Genomic DNA, 24,202 nt, shown 5'->3' with positions numbered 1-24,202 from the left:
GCTCGTAAGAAAAGGTGATGATAATGATGCAATCTGGCGAGGTGCTGGTGTTGCTGATGGTAAAGTAAATATATCAAAACTTTCACTGTGGATGCCAGTAATGACTCCATCTATTACTGAGGAACAAAAATTACTTTCTTTTATGGATCAAGGCGGTAAATCATTACTATCATGGTTAACAGTAACCACAGATGTTATTCAAAGTAATGTTAATGGTTTATTTACATGGCATATAGCATCACAACAGGGTGTTTCTGCACCACGACATATTTTCATTGCGCTGCAAAATAATGACCGGACGAATAATCAAGAACATTCACATATGATATTTGACAATCTTGGAGTTAATGAAGTTTTCTTACGGATAAATGGACATCAAGAACCAGCCGAGGATATATTGTTAAATTTTGATCAAAATCATGTAGCGCGCGCATATCATCGCTTAATGTCATTCATGGGACGTGATCAAAATATAGATACTGGTTTGCAAATATCACAATTAGATTTTACAGGTCTATATCCAATTTATTATTTTTCACTAGAACATCTTGATTTATCCAAACAATCTGTTGTTGATATACACTTTCGAGCTCATGTTACTAACCCACCAGGTGCTGGTGCCTTCTACAGAGCAATCGCGGTCGTACTTAGCGATAAGGCCATGTTACTTGAAGGCGGTAGTGGTCGAATGAGGGTCGTTGATGCACCGGTGGAAAATCTTTAATCATGTTATTTAGAAAAATATATTTTATATAAAAATGTCGTATGGTCATGTTAATGTTACTCTGACTCCTGGTCAGGTAAAAAAGCTTCAATCAAAAACCGCCAACAAATGCGGAACTAAAATATCACTAAAACGAGATCAAATTGGTGGTGGTCCAAACAAATTATCGCTGACAAATAATCAGATTAAACATTTTAATAAAGCCCTGGAATCAAAAACTGGAGTTCAATTTCATCTTTCCCCGAGCGCCATCAAAGACATATTTAAAACGGGTGGTATATTTCCACTTCTTGCGGCTATACCAGCGTTAATAGCTGCTGCTGCTCCAGCCGTAGCAAAAGCAGCCGTGTTAGGTGCTGTTGGAACAGCTGCTGGAATGGCTCTAAAGAAAGCAACTGGAAGTGGATACAAAAAAAAAGGACGCGGTCTAAGATTACCGGGATCTCGTTGGGGGAGAGGTCTGAGGCTTCCACGTTAGATACTACATCATCAAATTTTGATTTACTTGATGCTGCTAAAAAATTAAAAATAAAAGCCTTTAGAGGTGTTTTTATGTGAGATCAATTACCAAAACAACCAAACAAACTCGAAACAGGTATTATTAATCTAGACGAATGTTCTGGACCCGGTACTCATTGGGTATCGTACGCGGTTGATCCACGTGGAATCGTTTATTTTGATTCGTACGGGTTAGCTCCACCTGCTGAATTTATCAAGTATGTCGCACCACTTCACGCAAGAACCTCTGGTTCCAGAGTTTGGTATTCAACGCTACCCACACAAACAATGACAGATCCGCCAATATGTGGCCGTGAAGTAATTAATGTACTCGACGCTATATCAAAATCATCCAAACCACCACATAAGGTCGTGCATGATTATACAAGTAACAGATTCGTTTCGCGTAAAGCGTTTTAAACAACATATCTTATTATAATGGTTGATATTTACGGAAGAAGATCTTCACGCGTTAAGAACAAAACCGGCGATGTTGATCTGTCGAAGTATGCGACTAAGGATGACCTCGCTGATATTATGAACCTGGCTGGAGTTGACCCAGATGAAGTTGTTATTTTTCAAGATCGATATGGTAAACTAAAAACGAGCAATATTAAATGGAATGATATAGTTCGACGAGTACTCGGTGTAGTTACAGATAATATTCCTGTGTTCACTGACGGTGGTAGAATCAAAGATTCGAGTATATCGTTTAAAACCATTAGAGATGAAATTGGAAGAAGCGTTGCTAATCGCGTGAAAAACACCGGCGACACAATGACGGGTGAACTCAGCATGAACGGAAACAAATTAGTAGTCTTAAGAGATCCAACATCCGACGAAGATGCTGCAACGAAAAAGTATGTTGACGTTAGCTATGGTACCGTAGATAATAAATTATCCACGTTACGGGCTGAGTATGACGTTCACGTGGGCGCTTTTGGAAGATTTCGCAATAACCATCAAAAAACCACAGAAGAATTCTTCGGAACTCCGTTTGTCGTTGACATAAAACTCGTTGATATCAAAACCAACATTGACACGATCAAACAAATACAGCAAGATATCAAGACCAACATTGACACGATTAAACAAACGCAGCAAAACATCGTAGCGGGGATTCCTGAGATCGTTAACAAAACCGGTCTGATTAAAATTTCAGCCGGAATAACTCCCGGACATATCACAAACATCGTATACACAGTATCATCGGGATTTGCAACATGATCGCAGCAAAATAATAATATCAAATATACCGCAACAGTCACTGGCGTGTACAGGCTGTCCGTGTTCAGTGCTGCGCGATTTGAGATCTTCACAACGTTTCCATGGCGTCATTCCACCGACAGGTTTTCCGGGGTTGTATCTGTTATATTAAATAGCGGAACAGAAGAAATATTTATCCTGGAAGCAACTGATAAGAAATTAACCGCAACATCTTACTGGTGGTGTTTGGAATTTGTAGCTGAAACACCTCAATTGGTTACTGCATAAAAATATATGGACGGTGCACAATACAGGTACAATCAAGCGCGTGAATGGCAGGCGGCGTTGAAAGATCAAGTCGAACAATATACAGTAAAAGTAAAAAAATATCGACGACGATTAGTTATCGTCGACGTGATTGTTTATTCAGTATCCGCTGTTGTTGCTGGAACGGGTGTTATATTATCAGCGGTGACAATGATGGCACCAGTAGCTGTAACTATTTGTATTTCAGCGGCAACGACGATTGCAGGTGTGCTCAATATCATCGCAAAAAAAATATGTGCTTGCACGAACGAAAAATTATCCGATTGTATGATAAAATTACACACAGCGACGGTAGCATACTCGAAATTATCCTCGTTGTTATCAGCGAGTCTCAGTGATGGAATTATATCCGATTTCGAGTTTTCAATGATGACTAAAATATACGACGAAGGTATCGGTATTGAAGAAGCAAATATTAATAATGACAGAATTACTCCAGCAGATCGTGACTAACACAACTCCGCCAAAGATAACGATGATCTCGGTAAGTTCATCTGATTCTGAATTTAGTATTAATTTTCCTACTGCAATTCCAGTAAAAGAAATAGCGTTAGCTCAATTACGGGTATATTACAGCTGGCCAAATATCAGATCAAAATCATTTAATGGTACACCAGCAAATAATTTGCTTGTATTTGCTAACAAGAACAAACCAGATGGTACTCCTGACTGGATAGATGTTGGAATACCCACTGGTAGTTATGAGATTGAAGATATCAATGAGGAATTTCAGCGTAGAATAAAATCAATAACCGGAAAAGAAGCAAAAATATCAATTAACGTTCATGAACCGACGCTATCTTCGACGGTTGAGATACATTCTCCTGATTACGTCGTTGATATTTATCAATCCACGATAAGATCCGTACTACGTTGGCCTGAAATTCCCCCGGTGTATGAAGGACCACCAGAACCAAAACGAGCTGATTTTACATCATCGAAAAGTTTTCATCATAGTATTAAAATGAATTATACAAGTTTCTGGTGGAACATAGAAAAACGTGTATGGGATAAATGGGATCAATTTCGTGTTGATAAAACCGGTGAATACTACTGGATCTTACACAACGTTGATGGCGGTAATTCGTTTTACGATTTGAATATCAATAATGTCATTCATATCGTAAATTCAGATCACGAAGAACAACTAGCCAATTTACGTAATAGTTTTCGGGAATATTTGTCTGATTTGACATCTACGCGTGAAGAAATTATTAAACGAGTAGAAATTTTAAATAATATAGCTGATACTATTGAATATTTTCATAATAGAATCATAAACCTGGTTTTTGAATCATCGGGCGATCATAAAAGATTTTTCGCAACCAAATACAAAATATCCGAAGCTGACATTGTAACGTTTAAAGGAGACCAGAAACCAATGGAAATATAGAATAATAATAAAAGTACTATAGCAGAAAACCTTATTCTGAAGTATCATCTGCGACCGTAATGCCAATATTTAAATATTGGTCTATCTTCTAGGAGCTGAATTTCCGTGACCTCATATGCAAAATTTCCGCGCCTATTCGGTTACTTTCGGGATCTGACGTCATAGTAGCGACTCCAGCAGCCCAAGTGGGAGTTGCCAGAGTAAAAGACAATACCGTTTTGCGTTGCTTAAGGGTGTAATAGAACATTAAAGAAAGCCTGTGGACATAATATTTTTTTCTTTCCCGAAAGATAAAGGCATCATGAAAGAATGGGTACATTATTACAAACGAGTTGATTTCAAAGCAACACCATACAGTACTATGTGCTCGTTACATTTCTCAAAGGAATGTTACGAAAGGGATCATGAAAAAATAGCAGCTCAAAGATACGCAAATGCTAGGCCTAGACTAAAGTTGGCGCTGTTCCAGACAAACCTTTGGACATTTTAAATCCTGGGAAAAGAGTTAAACGTGTGAGTTACGAAAATAGGCAGAAGGACGAGTAAGTGACCACAAAATGCAACAATCAATCCACATATCTTTTATCTAAAACAGCAGTGCTAAAAACAAATCTGATAGCCCGACACCCTGGGCCCCTTCTGGTTTTAGTTCCGGCCCATCCTGTATTCAAAGTGAGGTGCCCGTCAGGCTTGTCGAAACAAAAATGGTTTGCCTGAGGAAACTTTGATCGCGCTGGTGAAATGAGTAAATGTATTTTCAAGATGTTGACATACATGCCTTAACACGGCACAATTTAAATCAAATCACCACTGTCCTAGGTGAAATTTAGATTTGATTTTAATCAAATGGAAGCTTTGCTAAAAATAAGATTCTAAACCTGTCGTGTTTCGAGAAAACACAATTTTCAGTAATCTTATAAAAATTAATTTAAAAAAAAAATGCATTGTATACATGCATTATGCATAAACGGTAATCTGTATTAATTGGAACTGATATAAAACTATTCCTTGGGCAGTTTAAAAAGCAGCTATTAAAAAAAAAGGTCAAAGTTTCACATTAACTGTCTGACAATAGAACGGGGGGGTGGGGTGGGGGGGGGCTATTGACCCCCCCCCTCTTGCCCCAATGTGCGACCGCCCATTTGACGTGCCTTTTCTCGCTGTGATACGCCTTATTATTCCCCCATGACAAGTCCCTTTTGCATATTCTGGTCAGTTCTGGCTAAACTGAAAAATAGCTAAAGTTTTGATTTAAGTACGCAAACAATAAAGCCGGTGTGACTAATGAACAGAATCCTTATCCTTGCATTGATCTTGTGAAAAGGACTGCCCTTCGGACATACTTCAAAGAAACCATGTTCGACAGTGTGTGTATGTGTAAGCACCAGCAATTGATTACCAAATAAACGATGCCTATTTTGTTGTTACTTACGATGCCATGGACTTCATTTTAACAGTTCAAATCTGCAGTCACAAGTTACCGTACATGTGGCAACTGTTTTTCTCAAGTTTTATGCCCCACCTTATTTCCTTAGGTTTAAGTCTTAATGCATGTAACACTGTTTGCTGATTAAAATATTTATTCAGAATTAGTTCTTTAGGGCCACATATATTGCATGGTATATTTTGTTTTATTCCTTGTAATTTAATCATGGTAATTAAACTTTTCATATACGGTAGAGGAATGTCAGGTGTTAACTGGCCGAATTTCTTTGGCGGAAATGGAGATGCGATTCTGTTTGCAGAGAAAATTTCAACGTGATCATTCATTTAAGCTAATTGGTGACAATTTTATTCTTTTAATTATTTTTTTTTTTTTACTATAGTACTGTTGTAGTTGTTTAAAAAATCTGAAATTTACTTGAATAATGTTTAATTTTCACGTTCTATTTACTGAAGAAGAAAAAAAGAAGAAAAAAACTGTTGTATGATATTAATTATTTCGTCCAGTGCCGGATTTAGACGTGTGTGATTTTAATTTTTAACGTAGCTTTAACAATTTTTCAATCATATCGCTACGATGTCAGTAGTGTGGCAGTTTAGACTGTGGATTGCATACGTTATATTTAAAAATGGTTTGGGGTTGGGTTTTTTTCTTCTGACAAATGAAAATTGACAGACATAATGTAATAATCGGGACTTCGCTGCGCCAGATTGAGAGATATTACCAAAATGTGGTCTCCTGTCTGCCTCGCTCGCCAATGTTTATGTTTGTATTCGAGGACTGGCTAGTATTGCGTCACGGTACCACGTGATCTGTCGTCTCATTAAAACTCGGAAAAACTCGGCAATTTACGGAATCTTGGTATCTTCCACGCAATATAATCACTGCCCGCTTACGATATTTAATTTATAAACATTGCAGTCGAATTACAATCTGTAGAGAATTACATATGTAAAAGGAAAATTTTGATTTCTAGTCTCCTTTAAGTTTCCTGATTATAATCCGGATAAATTAAGAAAATCTGTCAATGATGTCATTGATGAGTTTTATCCTAAAATACTTGATGCGTGGAGAAATATTTGAGCTAATTTTACTGATATTTGAGCTAATTTTACTGATTTTTTCTAATTTTTGTTGGTTTTGGTATTTTATTCAATTGAAATCAATTAGAGAATCAAGCAACTTACCCCCCCCCCACGATCTGATGGATAATTCAGAAAATAAAATAAATAATAAATCTGAGTACCAACTAACCCATCAAAATTGCAAATTTGATCATTTTACATAAATCCGAGTATCAACTAACCCATCAAAATTACGAAATTGATTGGTTTGCATGATTCAGAGTACCAACTAACCCATCAAAATTACAAAATAAATATAATATTTCAGAATAAATAATATTTCAGAATATAATCTCAGAATAAATAAATAATAATTCAGAATAAATAAAATATTTCAGAATAAATATAATCTCAGAATAAATATAATATCAGAATAAATAATAATTCAGAATAAATAAAATAATTCAGAAAAAATAAAATAAATAATAAATTTGACTACCAACTAACCCATCAAAATTACGAAATTGATTGGTTTGCATGATTCAGAGTACCAACTAACCCATCAAAATTACGAAATTGATTGGTTTGCATGATTCAGAGTACCAACTAACCCATCAAAATTACGAAATTGATTGGTTTGCATGATCCTGAGTACCAACCAGCCCATCAATTTCAGAATAAATATAATCTTTCAGAATATAATATTTCAGAATATAATATTTCAGAATAAATATAATATTTCAGAATAAATATAATATTTCAGAATATAATATTTCAGAATAAATATAATATTTCAGAATAAATATAATATTTCAGAATAAATATAATCTCAGAATAAATATAATATTTCAGAATAAATATAATCTCAGAATAAATATAATATTTCAGAATAAATATAATCTCAGAATAAATATAATATTTCAGAATAAATATAATCTCAGAATAAATATAATATTTCAGAATAAATATAATCTCAGAATAAATATAATATTTCAGAATAAATATAATCTCAGAATAAATATAATATTTCAGAATATAATCTCAGAATAAATAAAATATTTCAGAATAAATATAATCCCAGAATAAATAAATAATTAATTCAGACAGGGGTGCTTTGGTCGTTACCCGCTGACATAATTTTTCTTAAGTATCTTATGCGGGTACTGATTGTTTTATTCGTTTCGTACTCGTGTGATAACAGCGATCTGACCTTTTCTACTGCGACAGAAAGAGGAACAAATTTATTTACTTGATCATCGCTCACCATAGCCAGTGACTGAAACATAGCTGCCTGAATCCGCATTATGAGCTTATATTGAGATGATAGAACGTGCTTATTTTCGTTCTTAAGCTCTTCCAACGTTTCAAAATCAGATATTATTTTTTCAGGATTTAGTTCATCAGATATATTAATTCCGTTTTTTTCTAGGTTTTTGATAGCAGAAATAATGTCATTGATATTTTCGTGGTTCATTATATAATATATAAATCTTTAAAATAAAAAAAAATTATCCCTAGAACCCCTATCGAGTCTTTAGCGAGTTCGTCGGGATGTTTCAAGGACAGTACAGCCAAGAACTCGCAGATTGCCATCGCATTCTACCAAGTTCACCAGGCACACAGAACATTTAATGAATGAAGAACCTCTATTCGAGTCTTTAGCGAGTTCAGATTATGCATGGACAGTACAGCCAAGAACTCGCAGATTGCCATCGCATTCTACCAAGTTCACCAGGCACACAGAACATTTAATGAATGAAGAACCTTTATTCGAGTCTTTTAGCAGGTTCATTATGCAATGAATGAATGAATGACGGCACAAACATATATTATGAAATGGAACCTCTATTCGAGTCTTTTAGCAGGTTTATGCAATGAATGACGGCACAAACATATATTATGAAATGAAACCTCTATTCGAGTCTTTTAGCAGGTTCATTAAGTATGTAATGAAATATATATAATGAGATGAAATATATGTAATGAGATGTAATGAATGAATGAACGAAATGAGATGTAATGTAATGAGGCCATTTTCTCCGCGAGAACACCCCCCACAATAATCAACCCGTGGGAAATACAAAAACATGTATCTACCACGTTTGACATGATAGGATGGTGTTCTCGCGGAGAGGGGCTGGCGGTGCCCCAATTAATTATAAAAATCGCTAATATGCTTAACCACCCGACCAATTGTCAGTCATGGGATTCGATCCTGGACCGCGATCGTCACAGTCCAATACGATACCGATTGAGCTATCAAATCTTGTTAGAAACATATGTTTCGAAAGTTAATATATAACTAAGGAACTAATTTCAAATATATTTACACTGAAATAGCGGTTTCTGAATAATAATAATAATTTCTACATTTAAATAACTACCCTGCATTAAAATAACGGTTTCTGAATTATAACAGCGGTTTCTGAATATATCTGTATTATGCAGACTGCAAAACCTGCGAAATCAAAAACGGATTGTGAAATACACCTGTACACTAACAACGGTTTCTAAGCTGATTGTATATAGCTACCTGCGGATCAATAACAGCGGTTGTAAAATTGCCCTGATTTCTCCTAATGTTGTATGATGGGAAATATTTAAAAACCATAAATATGCTTCTACGAGTAATTAATTACGACGTAATTAGTTAAACTGACCAATTACGATCATGAAAAATCAAAAATCTACGAAGAAAACTATATATTACAAAGCAATCTCCCCCTTATATAATCAAAAATTCAGTAGTGTATGGAGGACATACTGTGACATAAATTAAAAAAATTAATTTAATGTGGTGATGATAGTTAATAATGTGGTGATGATAATTATTGATACTGAAAGATGATTTTCTGCTTATATTTCTTTGAGAAGGCGGTTTTATATATATTTTCTGCTACTTTTTGTACTGAACGTGAGTGAATATCAAAATATTTCGCAGCAGCACACATCGAACGAAATATAATTACTTTGCCAGTTTCTGTGTTTGTGGAATTTACCGCCCTTCTAGAAACTGTCTTACATCTTCCAGTATTACCACGTGTATTATTCTCGCTGTGTGAGATAGCTTGTAAATTGGATAAATTATTGTTTTGAGTGTTCCCGTCAATGTGATCGATCAGAAGACCGTCATTGATCACTCCGAAGAAACACTCGTACGTAAATCTATGACATGGATAATGTTTCTTTTCTCCATTGCATGTGAACATTAGATAACCAGCATTAGTAATATAACCAACTGGTCTCTTCAACCTGCAATTTCTGATCACACCATTAATATCTGATTCATAGTTTGTTATTGTGGGATGTGGGACAAATATATTTTGCTCCATTATAATAATATTATTTGTTTAAATCATTGTTTGTCTGAAATCTTGATATATAATCCTCCACGGATTTTATAGCATTTTCACCATTATTATTTTTTTTGTCATAATATCTTTTAAGCTCTCTGAACCGTTTTCCCCCGCACTTTCCACATAATTTTGTTTTTCCTCGCACTCGAACACCACACCGCAGACACGGTATTGGTCCTAGACTTCCTCGCCGTATACTTTGTGAGTGCATCCAACAAAATTCACCCCTACAGGATTTATTGCATCGATTTACTGAACCGATCATCAACCATCTGCATTGAGACATAGTATATATAATATTTTTTATTTAAATATTTGTTTTAATTATATGAACGAGTTTGAGAAATTATCCCAAGCTAGGCCTGTTAAGTATAAATTCAACCTCGACAGATTATCTTCTGACTTGCCAGTACGAGATCTGGTTGATCCGAAAAATAAAAGTCTGATCTCGAAAATTCACGACGCCAAGAAGGAATTTTACACAGATGGTGCATCTCACACATGGTCAAGGTTCAAGATTATTCGCCTCGACTCCGTCAAGGAAGCTGTCAAGGACGCCACAATGAATGACAAGCGAGCGGCAACTATCATTAACTACATCGCTGAGTATGAGGGCAATCAAAAATATTTCTTCAGAGTAAAATTTATTGTATTAACAGAAACAGGTAGTTGGATTATCCGTGACAAATATGATCCTGTACTTGGCAATAATAAAACTGTCATATTAAGTAAAAATTCCAGACCGGGTCTATTGACTGGTATTGATAAACCGTATTATGAGCGAGCGTATCCTGTAACAGCGGTTATTTATGGAATTTATGAGATAAATAAAAAACCCAACGTTGATAAACTGGCACCCATGAAATTTTCAAGGTTAAATTGTGTAGCCGAACGAGTAATAGAACACTTTACAAACGCGATGCGTGGAAATGGATTAACTGATTTAAGACGTAAAACAATAAACTCGTGGGCTGATTCAGTTAAGGATAAACGTGCTACAATAAAAGATGTTGCTGAATTAGGAAAAATATTAAAATTTCCAATAGCAGTATCAACAATAACGGGAGAAGTACTGTACGAATCAAAATATAAATCAAAAGGAGCTTCAATAATTATTATTGATCACAACGCGCATGCATGGACTAGCGCAGTAACAATATTTCCACGTGATCGAACTGTTAGATTTTACCCCTCAGATATGGGGGCAGACAGTATGTTTGATTTTATCAACGAAATAAGTAAAAATGATCCTGTATCAGTATGGTTATTTAAAAGTAATGAGGAAGGTGAATTTGATCAGTTTGTTAGACCAAATGGTGAAATATATCGAACAGAATCTCTCCATGACGAGATGAAAATCTCGCGGATAAGTTTTTCGCGGAAAATACTGACAAATTACTAACTAATTGTTTTACCGTTCCATCTTTTGCGGCTCATTTCGCCAGAGAACGAAATTCCTCGAAACCAACACGATTTGATTTACTCGAGGACGTACGCGCAAGTTGCTTCGAATACGGACATGGCGGACTATGGAATACCAAATATAATTACAATGATGTTATTTCGGTTGATATGGTTGCATGTTATCCGGGAAGTTTTCTAGGATACGGAGATTGTTCCGTATACTTTGAAAGATTTGGTCACCCTGCAAACGAGATGACTCGAGTGGCAATTAACGGACCATTACCTGATTTTGATCTGACTGGATTCGCCTGTATTGAATCATTCGAGTTTAACAAAAATCTTCACAAGATTTGTTATGTTTGGTTTGGCAGACATTTTTGTGAAAAACGTTGGGCGCCTATAGTTTTGTTACGATATATGCTAGATTGTGCGGCACTGACATCGTTGGTGGTCAGTGAGGCAATTATATCATATCATGCACAGACCGAAGTTTGGTTACCCATGCCAGATTATATCAATCTCGATGAAGTTATTACCGAGTTTAAGGAAAAATGTCCTGATGTTTCCGAAGATGATATTATTAAAGAAGCTCCTAAAATTCTCGAGATTAAACTTAAAACCGCAAAAGATCTCGGTAGAAAAATTATAGGTAAATTTACTCAAGGTGGTGCATATGATCATAAAAGACATCACACACGATTAATTTTAGATGATGCCGAGTACGATTTTATAATCGCTGATATAACAGCGAGAAATATATTTGTAAATCGAGAAAATGTTTATTTATCCGATGGAACAAAATTGAGCATGATCGTTAGTTACATAAATGACGTATCCCCACAGTATACTCATCTAAGATCTTCCATGTTGGCTTATGTTTCTATAAATTTATTATCGATGATTAATAGATTTCCCAAGACCGCAGTCAGAGTTTCAACAGATTCGTTTTATATTTCGAGTAAATATTTAGAATCTGTTATGAAATTTACAAGTAATGATGAACGATGGGGTTCGTGGAGAATACAAAAAGAAATATTACACAATTACACAGAATCAGCAGATGTTCCAATGAGAGATTTTTATCGTGAGGGTAATAAAATATCAGAAATGTCGAAAGCGCCGCCGGTGAGTGATCCAATAACCAGATATAAGACAGCATATCTCAATGGACCTGGTGGATGCGGCAAAACGACTCGAGCAATTAATGTTTTTAGAAATTCAGATATGATCGTGCTGACACCCACACATAGACTTGCACGCGAGATGAAACAACGGCAAGTACAATCGTGCACGTATCATAGTTTCTTTCGGTGGCGCGGGGATACATGGACTCCTGAACGAATGGGAGAAAAATATATACCTAAAATAATTATTTCGGATGAGATATGTACGGTGTCATTAGATACATTAAAAACGTTTCTTGATTGGTTGTTGACGAAAAATACCGCTATAATAATGTGTGGCGATCATGGTCAACCGCCGCCTTTTGTTGGACCATCTCCACATGATTGGTTAAAAAATTTCGTTGATTATTACGAAGAAATAGATGATGATCATAGAGCTCTTGATGCAAATTTAAAGGAATTTAAAAAATTAATCAGATTACAATCAAACAAAATTCAGTGTGAAATAATACGCGGAGTAATCTCAGAGACCTCAATGAGCGATTTTTTAAATTTATGGAGACCCAACGACTTGATCGTAGCAAGCAGAAAAATAATCAGAGACGATTTACATCAGCAGTTATTTCAACTACATAAAGAAAAAATATTCAGAATTACCCGTACCGTTGTGTTATAGACCATCAGATACACGAAAACAAAATATTAATGTTGATATTCCAGGGCAGACTGAAAAACAGAATCTCGTATTAAATGATATTGTCGCCGTTGATATCAGTGTGATCGAAGATGCATTATCCGCTGACAAATCTCCATGGGTGCTGGGATACGCTATGACGATCCACTCGTCTCAGGGATTAACCATTTCTGACACACGAGTCTGGATTGTAGACGATCACATCGAGTGGTCAAATTTAGTCTATTTAGCGGTATCGAGGGTCAGAAAAATATCTCAATTACGTAGAATTATAATTCCTGAAATCGTCGATAAATTTAACATCATCGATGATGATATAATAAGAAAAAAATTAATCGGATATAAACAATCTGATAAAAAAAATAAACGCGATTTTGATCTTGATGTTGAATTTATTATTGAGTTAAAACAGCAGCAGAATAATCATTGCACAAGTTGCAATTGTATAATGTTATGGCGGTATTCGAGTAATGATTCAAGACAATTTGCCGTAGATAGAAAAGATAATAGTCGCGGTCATACACGAGAAAATACCATGTTGACCGGCCTCGAATGTAATCGGCGTCGCGGTGCAGGCACCCTTGGCGCTAGTGCTAGTTAAGTGATCGCGGTGGTAGTTGTGTATCCGTGAGGATTATTTGTAGTTGTTCACGTGTAAATCCATGTTGAGGAGCAGCCGAATCTAATCTGTAGATTGCAGGTCTACCTGGCGATCTTGTCACGATGGATATCTTGTGTGTGGTAACACTCCAAATAGGATCAGTCGCTCTCGCGCTACCACCTTCAAGTTCACCGGGCTCATAAATATCTGACTGTGACATCACCCATTATTTTCTGTTTTTCAACATCTTTTCGTTGTGTTGGTATATTTTTTTTCGTAATTGCATTAATGGGTTTCATGTTGGTTGTTCGTGTGATCTCATTATTTAATGCAGCTATCACATTTGGTAATCTTGCAACCCATTCGCGAGATCTTTTATCCTGAATAAATTCCCTCGCGTATTGATATCCAAATAACCGCTCGGCAAGTGTTCGATTAAATCGCTCAACAATTGCCTGATCACGGTGAATTGCAATATGTCCTCGTCGTATTTTGGTATTATGTTGTTTCATCAACGATGATACTGGGCCAAGAAATTCCTTACCAGGATCAACCTGTAGTAGCTGTGGCCATCGTAGACCACCTCGTGGTCCACCACCTCGTTGATAAATTCGCTCAAACGCATCGGCTACTTCAGATGATGTTTTCGTCGATAACGGATCTGCTTCTTTATATCTACTTGCAACATCAACTACGGTTAACGCGTACTTGTACGTTTTTCTACGCACAGAATCATGCGGTAAAAACAGAATATCAGCTTGATGAACTTCATTGGGAACACTGACATCGAAATACGCGTACTGAATTTGTTTAGGACGTGGTAGATAAATTTGCCATATTGCTTGTTTAGATAACCACGTTTTAGCAGTAGAATGTTTAACCGCTGCTGCAACAGCGAGTTTACCAATTGCTGCTTTACCTCTCCAATATCCTCTCGGTGAATAATAAATCGATTCCATTTATATATTACCAGCACCAAGCGCTAATTTACTTTTCATCGCGGATCTTACTAACCAATTAGCTAATTTTTCTTTGATATTTTTATTTTTTATAGAATCTAGCGCGTGAATTAATTTCACATCCGCAATATGTCTATCTTGTAGATTTTTACTTTTATACGCAACATCATGAGCGTGACAAGCTCGATCAATAGCGTTTATTGGTTCCTCGCCTGGTTTTGGTTGATCTTGATTATCGAGCCTGATATCAAGTCTGGTACCAGGACCGCAATAATTATATCCTGGTAGATGTTTTTCTCCGCTGTATTTAGCCCATGGAGCACCTGGAAACTTTGACATCAAATTAGTAATATCACCACCGCGCTTATTAGGTAAAAACGAAAATTTCTTTCTACCGCACACAGAACATTTTTCACCATAAGCTATTTTTTTATTTTTTGTTGTAACCGTAGCTAAATCAACAGTTGGAGTTTTAAATCTACAGCGTAAACAATATAAACTCATGATATAATATATATGGATATAATTGATTTCTCAGCAACTCGGCGACGAGAGCCAGTTAAACATCATCCTGCGCTACCGAACTCCATCAGAATGATTATCATAGGACCATCTGGATCGGGTAAGACGCAATTATTACTTAATTTGATAATGAGATGGTTGAAATGGGATAAATTGTATTTAGTAGCACCATCCGCTGATGATCAACGATGTTATGATGTACTTAAAGATTTTAGTGAAAACGCGCGATTACTGGACGAAGATAATGATGTTATAGAGTTTATAACCGATATTGATGAAGCACCGTCCGCAGATGTTTTAGAGGCATTTATCAATAATTTAGTTGTATACGACGATGTGATGCTAGATAAACAATCAAATCCAGCTAGAATATTTTCCCGAGGTAGACATAAAAATACAGATGTGATCTATGTTACTCAACGATATACACAAATTCCGAAGGTGATTAGAGACAACTGCAACATTTTAGTTGTGTTTAATGGTGTAGACACACACACGCTGCGAAATATTCATCAAACCTGGTGTGGTGGTGACATGGATATAATTAAATTCAGAAATTTCTTCTCACGAGCGCAAGCTACTCCGCATGGATTTATAACAATAAATTTACATGATCCAAGAACAAGATATCGTGTGGGTCTTGATAAAATTTTTTAGCGTTTCTGATTTTTAAAATTAATAGCAGCAGAGAGGGCACCTACCAATGTTGGTCGTCCAGTAATTAAACAAAAAAAATAAATAAACACGTAGAGTACTTTATTTTTCAGCCACCTTTTCGATAGGGTTTTATTGATTGGGTTGGTTTCAACAAAAAATAAAATCATCTCAAGGAAACGTTTATTTGTGAAAATCTGGACCTTTCTACGTGTTTATTTTTTTTGTTTGTTTTATTTGTTTGTCGGAATTCTATGGTCTGTTCGCCCTCTCTGCTGCTATTCTTCATAGGTCTGATAGCTCAATCTATCTGAAATTGTGTACTTTTCGAATAATGATATGTTTAGGTATGGCTTAATGTCACTGAACGTTTTCTTACAAAGTTTGAGTTACTGTCTGTTATCAGTTTAGTAACAAGATAACTAGCCTTTCAATGTATATTTGATAATTCCCGCTGAAATCATTTGTTTTTATTCTAAATATGTGTCCTTTATGAATGGATGTTCACTCATATCAGATGTCTGTTGTGATCATGTGTCAAGAACACTATGATTATATTAAAGAAATTAGTTTAATTTGTGCTATGATAGTTTCATTATCGCCTTTAGTTATTAGTTGTCAGAGAAGTAATTATCCGACTAGAGTTCCACTCACTGCTCTATGCATAGATTGTGCTTGTTTTAGTATTAAGTTGTATGCAATATATATATCCGCTAATATTTTATAGCAACGATAAAGATGTTAAATTTCCTGACGTGACACAACATTTATGCCATCCGCTGCTTAAGGTTTAGATCCATGCAATGAGAAAACAAATATTAATTCAGGCTTGGTGTCTTCTTTGTGTTAATATGTTAAAGCATAGCTTATTAAAATCTGAGCAAACTTTGATTTTGTGCACTCTATTTTTTGACCCATGTGATTTGCACATAACCCTAAATGCGGTGCATCACGAGTACATCCATTTGAAAATATGTCACGAGTACGCTAATCAGTTCAAACAGAATTGTGTCAACATGATACATGGCTGCAGCTCAAACAATGTTTATACGAACATTGACCTTTATATATTGAGGTAGCTAAGTAGACCAATATATGGAGATAATTAAATATACATTGATGTGCTAAGAGAACAAGGACAATCCATCTGGATAAATTAACAAGCTTGATTAGAAGATTTCTTTATGAAATGACTTCCTAATAACCAACACTGAACCTTAAAAGGGCTGGTATTTTATTAAGATTCAATCTCTAAAACTATTCAATCATTTTCTATGAAGGATGTAACAAATACTCACGCCACTGGTGAGCTAACGTACTTGAGTACAAACACAATAAAACAAAACATATTTAGCATTTATCGATCATGTACATTCATGAACATTATCAATTACTGTATAATAACAAACACAGGTGAAATACAGAAAACCCTCGCATTTGCCTGATGTACGACCTCCACCAAGAGTATGTACACAATAATAGTTACATTCTCCTTCAGCAGTAGGGCAACCATGGCCTGCCTCAGCCAATTGAATGTCTAAGAAGAAAGGTTATTTTTAATCAATTTTAGCCATATAAATTTCGTATTGAGTGCATAATGTAATTCATATATTCGTTTATACTTATTACGTGGATCAATAGGAAAAGGAGACCGAAGACAAAATCCGACATACTATATGACGACATGGGGATCATGAGAACATTGCTTCTAAATAGTATGGCAATTTATCTTTGGCGAAAACAGGAATTCGTTGTGCTGTGAAAAAAGTGTGTATTATAGGGTTAGGAAACATTGTATGTTCAAGCAGGATGAGAATATCGCTTATAAGAGGAGGAATACGCTGATATGAAATATAATGAGTTCATATAAATGCCAAAATATAAACAAAAAGACGTTATCTTGCCGTAAGATTTATTTTTATCAGCAGTACAGAGCACTTTCGATCTTTCTCGAAATAAATTTTAATCTCAAAATTGAGGAAAAGGTTCAAAGACGAACACCGTATAAGAAATATGGAAGACAATGTGGTTCTTTCAATTGGCCTCTAGGTAAAGATTCAAGCACACAATGTAGTACATGTATCTGCAACACCATTCAACAGCACTCCTTTAACAAAGTTTTTATAAATTAAAACAAATACTCTAATTTATAATAAATTACTATCAGGAACGTTCATAAATTAGCATAATTTAACTCTGCTGCAAACTGTGGGTACTCAACGAAGAGACGATTTTCAATGCGAGTAGATCAATCAAATTCATTGTAGGCTTTGAAAATTAAATACAAAATGATGTTCATGATTATGAAAAACTATTAAGTGGTGACTATATGGTAGATCTCTAACAAACGCATCAGAAGTGGCTCGATTGTCTGCAATCTGTTCATTTTAATCAGGATATGAACACCGCAAGAATACTCACAAACGACAATAAACTAAACATTTAAAATATATGCCTGTACCTGTGTTAGTAGTACTTTATCGCCATCATGTTGTATTACCAAAATATTAACCATCTCAATGAAACAGATTTGTACCATAATTATGAACATATTTCGTCAGTAAAATGCGTGTGAACCCTTATCAAGACATTCTAAATATTTCAGATGTAAATACTGCATTTGATGTAGTGTACAAACGTATGTCCACGCATTAGGCAATTAATAGAGGCAGAACTTCACGCAAACGTCGAATAGCAGATATCATCGATTATTACTTCATGATCATAACAAATAAGTAGAATAAGGTATATCTAGGAGAACAAAGGGATCTGTGACTAGAATACATTCATCAGTTATGTAAATACAAAACTTCCAACTTATCCTTTTTTATGTTATATTGTTAATATAAGTAAATATGTATACTGTACTGTTATGACACAGACCTGATAATGTATCCAATCTGGTGTTTTTCAAGACAAATTGAAACAAGCAACAGTAACCACAATGCATACAAATGCATTGCAGTAAGAGCTATAAAATATAAATAAATTCCTATTCATTCTGCGTTATTTAATAATATCGAAAACACATCACAAACCAAGTGTGTGATTAGTTTAAAATAGTCCCATTCTTTCACGAAAACCAAGGATTTGTCATGCCAAACAGCTGTCACTAAATGCAAAGATTATGCGACGTGTGAAACGGACAAGGGGCACTTAAAACGCCAATTAATTTTAAACCTATGGAAGATTTTTGTTCCATGATCTAAGTTTAAAATTAGGAATGGACTAAACTCGTTCTCATCGTACCTGTGTGACAGAACTCAAGGCACTAGACAACTTTACTTGAAATGAACTAATTCAATCTAGATCCATGAATAATAAGCATGATGTTACCGAGCGTGCTTTTTGTTCTGCCAATCGTCATCAACGATTTTCTTCTTATTTGCAGATAATGATACTATAACAGTTTCAGGCAGTGATGTAATTACTCTAAACCCTTTGCTAGATTTCAGTATACGAAATGTTGAGATCTTGACAGAGAACTAATAGTCATTTTCAAAGCTTTAATTAATTACGCATGTTTACATTTCAATGTAACTAAGTACATTGGAGAACTGATGCAATTCATGGGCCAAATGCTTTATGATCGACCTCACATGAACTTTGAAAAACTAAATACTGAACAATTTAGATTTAGTTTTAAATATTCAGGAGCAAGGAATTTGGATTCATTTAAATGTATTGCGAGAACACCTTGTGTCCACAATTCATGCTGGTATGCTTTAACTGTTTCTCCTTCAGCAGATTTTCTGAGGTTTTAAAAAACGATAATACATTGACAAGTAATGCGTTTCGACCACGCGAAACAGTGCATCTGGGTACATAAACATGTCAAGATAAGGAAGGAATGTAGCAGCTGAGAGTATATTCGTCCATTTGATGACAGTCCATGCTCGTTCAACGCTTCCAATAGGGCTGTATATGGGGTAATTTAAGAGCTGGGAAAACCTCAGCGACATATTATTATTATACATATTATTCCCTTTCCCAATACATGTTTATGAACAAGTGACTGATTAATGCAGAATTTAAAAACCCTTTTACGTGTCTAATATCACAGAAACGAATGCAGTCAAATATATGGTTGTGCACACCACACAACGTACTTTCTGGATGGTTCTTTTCCTAGGGATGGGCCTTAAATACGGATAACACTACATCGATCTGTTGTAAATGAATTCGTCTACCAGAAATCTCTATAAGCAGGTGGTGTTTATATACAGGTGTTCGCTTGAGAACGTTCGAACACTTTGTTTACTTGTAGCATCAAGTGTCATGCGCATATAACATGCAATGAGAAAATATTAGATGATAACATCTGGCAAAACGACTGCAAAAAAAGATATTTGCTCAATCAGAACATGATAGAATAGACATGCTACATTCGTTGCATCACCAAAAGCAGACACGATAATAATAATAATAATAATAATAATAATAATAATAATAATTTATAGACGATATAGACAATAGTCAGTTTGGGATTTTAAAGTAAATTTATTGATTCATATGGGTGTTATCAAATATTAACCAAAACTATTGTCAATGTTATCACATTCTGAAACCTATCTTCCATGCATTTTACAAGACTGAATATTAAACTAAAATACGGCGAGGAATACATCTCGTCTTACAAGACAAATTCACAAACATACCCATTACGGAAAGCATCAGAACCAGAACTACCATCACTGTTAGTTTCATCTTTGCTGCTCAATGGTCAGCGCTAAACTGTTGTGGTACAGGCTATGACTATGCATAATATCACCCTGTTTTTATAGAAAAATATTCTGAAAGGTTATCAGTAAATGTCATGTTCATGCCAGCTTTGATGTGTACAGACAGTACTATCAATATTGGAAGGACTTTCTCAACAAAGAGATTGGGTGTATACTTGATCAATGTTTGATAGTTGAGCCCACACATTCTCATCAATAATGAAGAACGTGCAATTGTGTTGCATACATTACGTTTGAAAGTAAATTTGGTCTGTATTTGTAAGAGTTTCTCTAGGAAAGACGGAAGTTTAATGTTTTAAAATGTTCTTACAGCGAACCCATACCTCTCTCCCCATGATGCAAATCTACACTATTAAGGGTGCCACCACCTTTTTTAAGGGAGCGTGAACTCACTCTCTAACCACGTGTGTAAGTCAAAATATTTCATATCCAGTAATGATGGGGCCGAAACACACATCTTAACATGTGAATGAAAATTCTTTTCATAACAATACTACTATTGTTCCTATGTTTACTACTAATACTAATAATAACTGACGATTATTAGTCAGTCGAATATTATTTGTAAACTTGGATTGTTTATATCTCACACCCTCATTCGAGATGTTTATATTTCTGTACAAGTACGGTATCATCGATATTACGCAAAGATGTTTGCCATCGCATATATACTGTTACCCTTACTCCACCTTTATACACGCTGATAATTGACTGGGTGCAACTTTATCCTTGACCCGCGTAATCTGTAAGCTAATAGCTATAAATGCATACGAACTTATATAGCTTATTTTTTTAAAAATTTCATTACACTTATGCAGATTTACGAACAACTCACACATAATTTGAGGTCTAGGTAATGCTTTATATAAAATATTTCTGATACGAGAATATAGTCGTTATGTAACAGGTAGATAATACACACGGCCTACTATATAACATGTGTTCCATCTGAGGTCAGCCGCTTCTAACATATATATAGCCCCAACTCAGATCAGTCACTTGTAACACTGGTATCGCCTGACCCCCAAGTGTCATGTTGAACTTATGGTTTACTTTAACATAGGATTTCCCGTTAGATTATAGAGGCATTCAAATGTAACGTACGAGGCTACAACTTTGTAGGATATTTTAATTATGTAAACTCATTTGAGGCCCAATTGCCTCAAACAACTACTAATGTAATTGTGAATTTTTAGGGAATAAACTAAGTCAGTATGAAGCATTTTCAGTTATGTGATTTAGAAGGCTAATTAGAATGTGAATGCTCTCTATAAGTATAAGCAATATCACATATGAATCATCAATTTTGTTCTGTTAAAATCGTATAGTCACACAAGTAGTTAACTCAGTGAATGAATAGAATTTTCTCATATTTTGCCAAGATTGCGCATGACTGATACAAGCTGAGAATTCAATGGATCGTGTAAGTTACCTTTACATGGGTATTTGTGTGGTTGAAATTGGTTACTTTCCATCCGGTTGTAAAACAAACTAATTTAATTAATATCAGTTCAAGAGGGAAACAAGTCTATATCCAAGGAAGTTTCCAATCTCAGGAAGCATTTTACTAGGTGTATCTGGTTCATTAGGATTTAAGAGCACTATGTGGTATGAAACATCTTCATCTGAAACCTCAACAACATAGACAAATGGGTGCACAATGAGCTGTATGGTTATTGAAGCCAAAAGTATTCTGAAAATAAACATTTAGTTTTCGGACAATGTCAGGTAGAAGTTGGTGGCAACTAAATACAACGTCACAAAAATGTGTTGATTAGTGGTATATATTTCTCAAATTCTTCAGGATAATCGTCACAAGCAAAGGTAATATCTTCATCACTAGATGACTCCTCTACGCTGTCGTCCTGCATAAGCTTCCAGATCTGCACGAATACTGATGCTATCCAACCGATCCCTCAAGTCTCTAATACGCGTGATGGTGACAGTCACCCAGCAGAAAATATGCTACCATAACATCAAAGACATGCCTGTACCCACTCTCCAAAAAAGCACGGTTTCTACCAAAAACGTTGCTGCTCCGTGACTTAACAAAGACTCTTGCATTTTTGTCTTCAAAACCTGACATTACTACTTATAACAATATTTTAGCAGAATGAGAGAGGGAGAGATTCGATTTAAATTTTGCGCTCTAATGGCATCCATTTTTTGAAACTACGTTGATGCGTTGCCGTATATTAATATGACTAATATGTATACATGTACGTAGGTAGAAACGTATAGCTGTGTTTCTTTTAATGTTAGTTCATATGCCATGATCCATATTTCAAAAGGAATTTGATAAATATATTTGATACAATTATTTATGAGATGAGTGTGACATCTAATAGTATTTGCCCTAATTATGAAATATTTAAGATAAGTCTTATCTAGACACATGAATAGGTGCATACAGAGCAGTGATAGGAGAAGCCACCGAGATCATCTCAAGCGAATTTTCACGTACTTATTATAACAATCATTATAATCCTTTATAAATTGCTACATGTCAACCAAAGAATACCATAATGTATGTAATAATATATGCATGTTCCTATGTCTGGCTGTATGTATTGTAACAAAACCTAGGCAAATGGTACATCGGTAGATTCAAGTTTGGAAATCATTCGGAATACTCAGTACATTTTTTGACTTGTAATAGAACTTAATGACTATTTGGGATTTCATCACAATGCCACAAGTTTTTAAATTTTCAATTTGTATTCTGGGGGAATAACATTTGTATCTAATTTTTTTCTAAACTTGTTAATTTTCTTTTTAGTTACCTAAAGACCATAGACTCGGAACATAAAATACATGAAGTCTTCCATCTATTTATCCATCCATTACATGCGTACATACTTCTATATACACAAACTCTCTCCGTAAACGATCCCCGTTTCTATTACTGTCCATTCAACGAGACAAACAGGTTCAATTTTGATTTTGCCGGCCATTTAATTCACAAATCGTTCTCATAGATACGGTACCAAGTATAAAATAAAATCGAACGACGAAAATGTCAGAATAAACAAAAGCACGCATAATAAAAGCACATTCATATTTAATACAACTACTGCATACGAAGAGACAAAAATTATTGTAATGGACTTAATGCCAGACTCGAAACATGTAGAAAAACTCGTTCCTACACTCGAATTCATGTTATAGCTCACTTCCAGATTCAATCAAGGTGAAAGTGACTGTTCTATCATCAAAAGTATGTCAAAGGGTAAGGCAAAACAGGTTTCCCCTACATCTTTCGTTGATAATAGAAAATTATGTATTTTACATATGTAACAGGAGTTTACCTGAATGGATGCCTGGATTAAATAACATAAACACAATGTGATGAAAGATGGAAGTTTATGAAATGAATTAATATCTTTATATGTATATTCTCTACAACATGTACAGTGCAATCGATTCTATCAAGCTCTAAACATACGACTCATTCAAATTACTTCACACAAACGTTTGTTATATGCGAATG

The sequence above is a fragment of the Sinohyriopsis cumingii genome, chromosome 17 (assembly GCF_028554795.1).
Source record: "Sinohyriopsis cumingii isolate HCF-2022 chromosome 17, ASM2855479v2, whole genome shotgun sequence".
Taxonomy (NCBI): domain Eukaryota; kingdom Metazoa; phylum Mollusca; class Bivalvia; order Unionida; family Unionidae; genus Sinohyriopsis; species Sinohyriopsis cumingii.
This window is presented reverse-complemented; position numbering follows the sequence as displayed.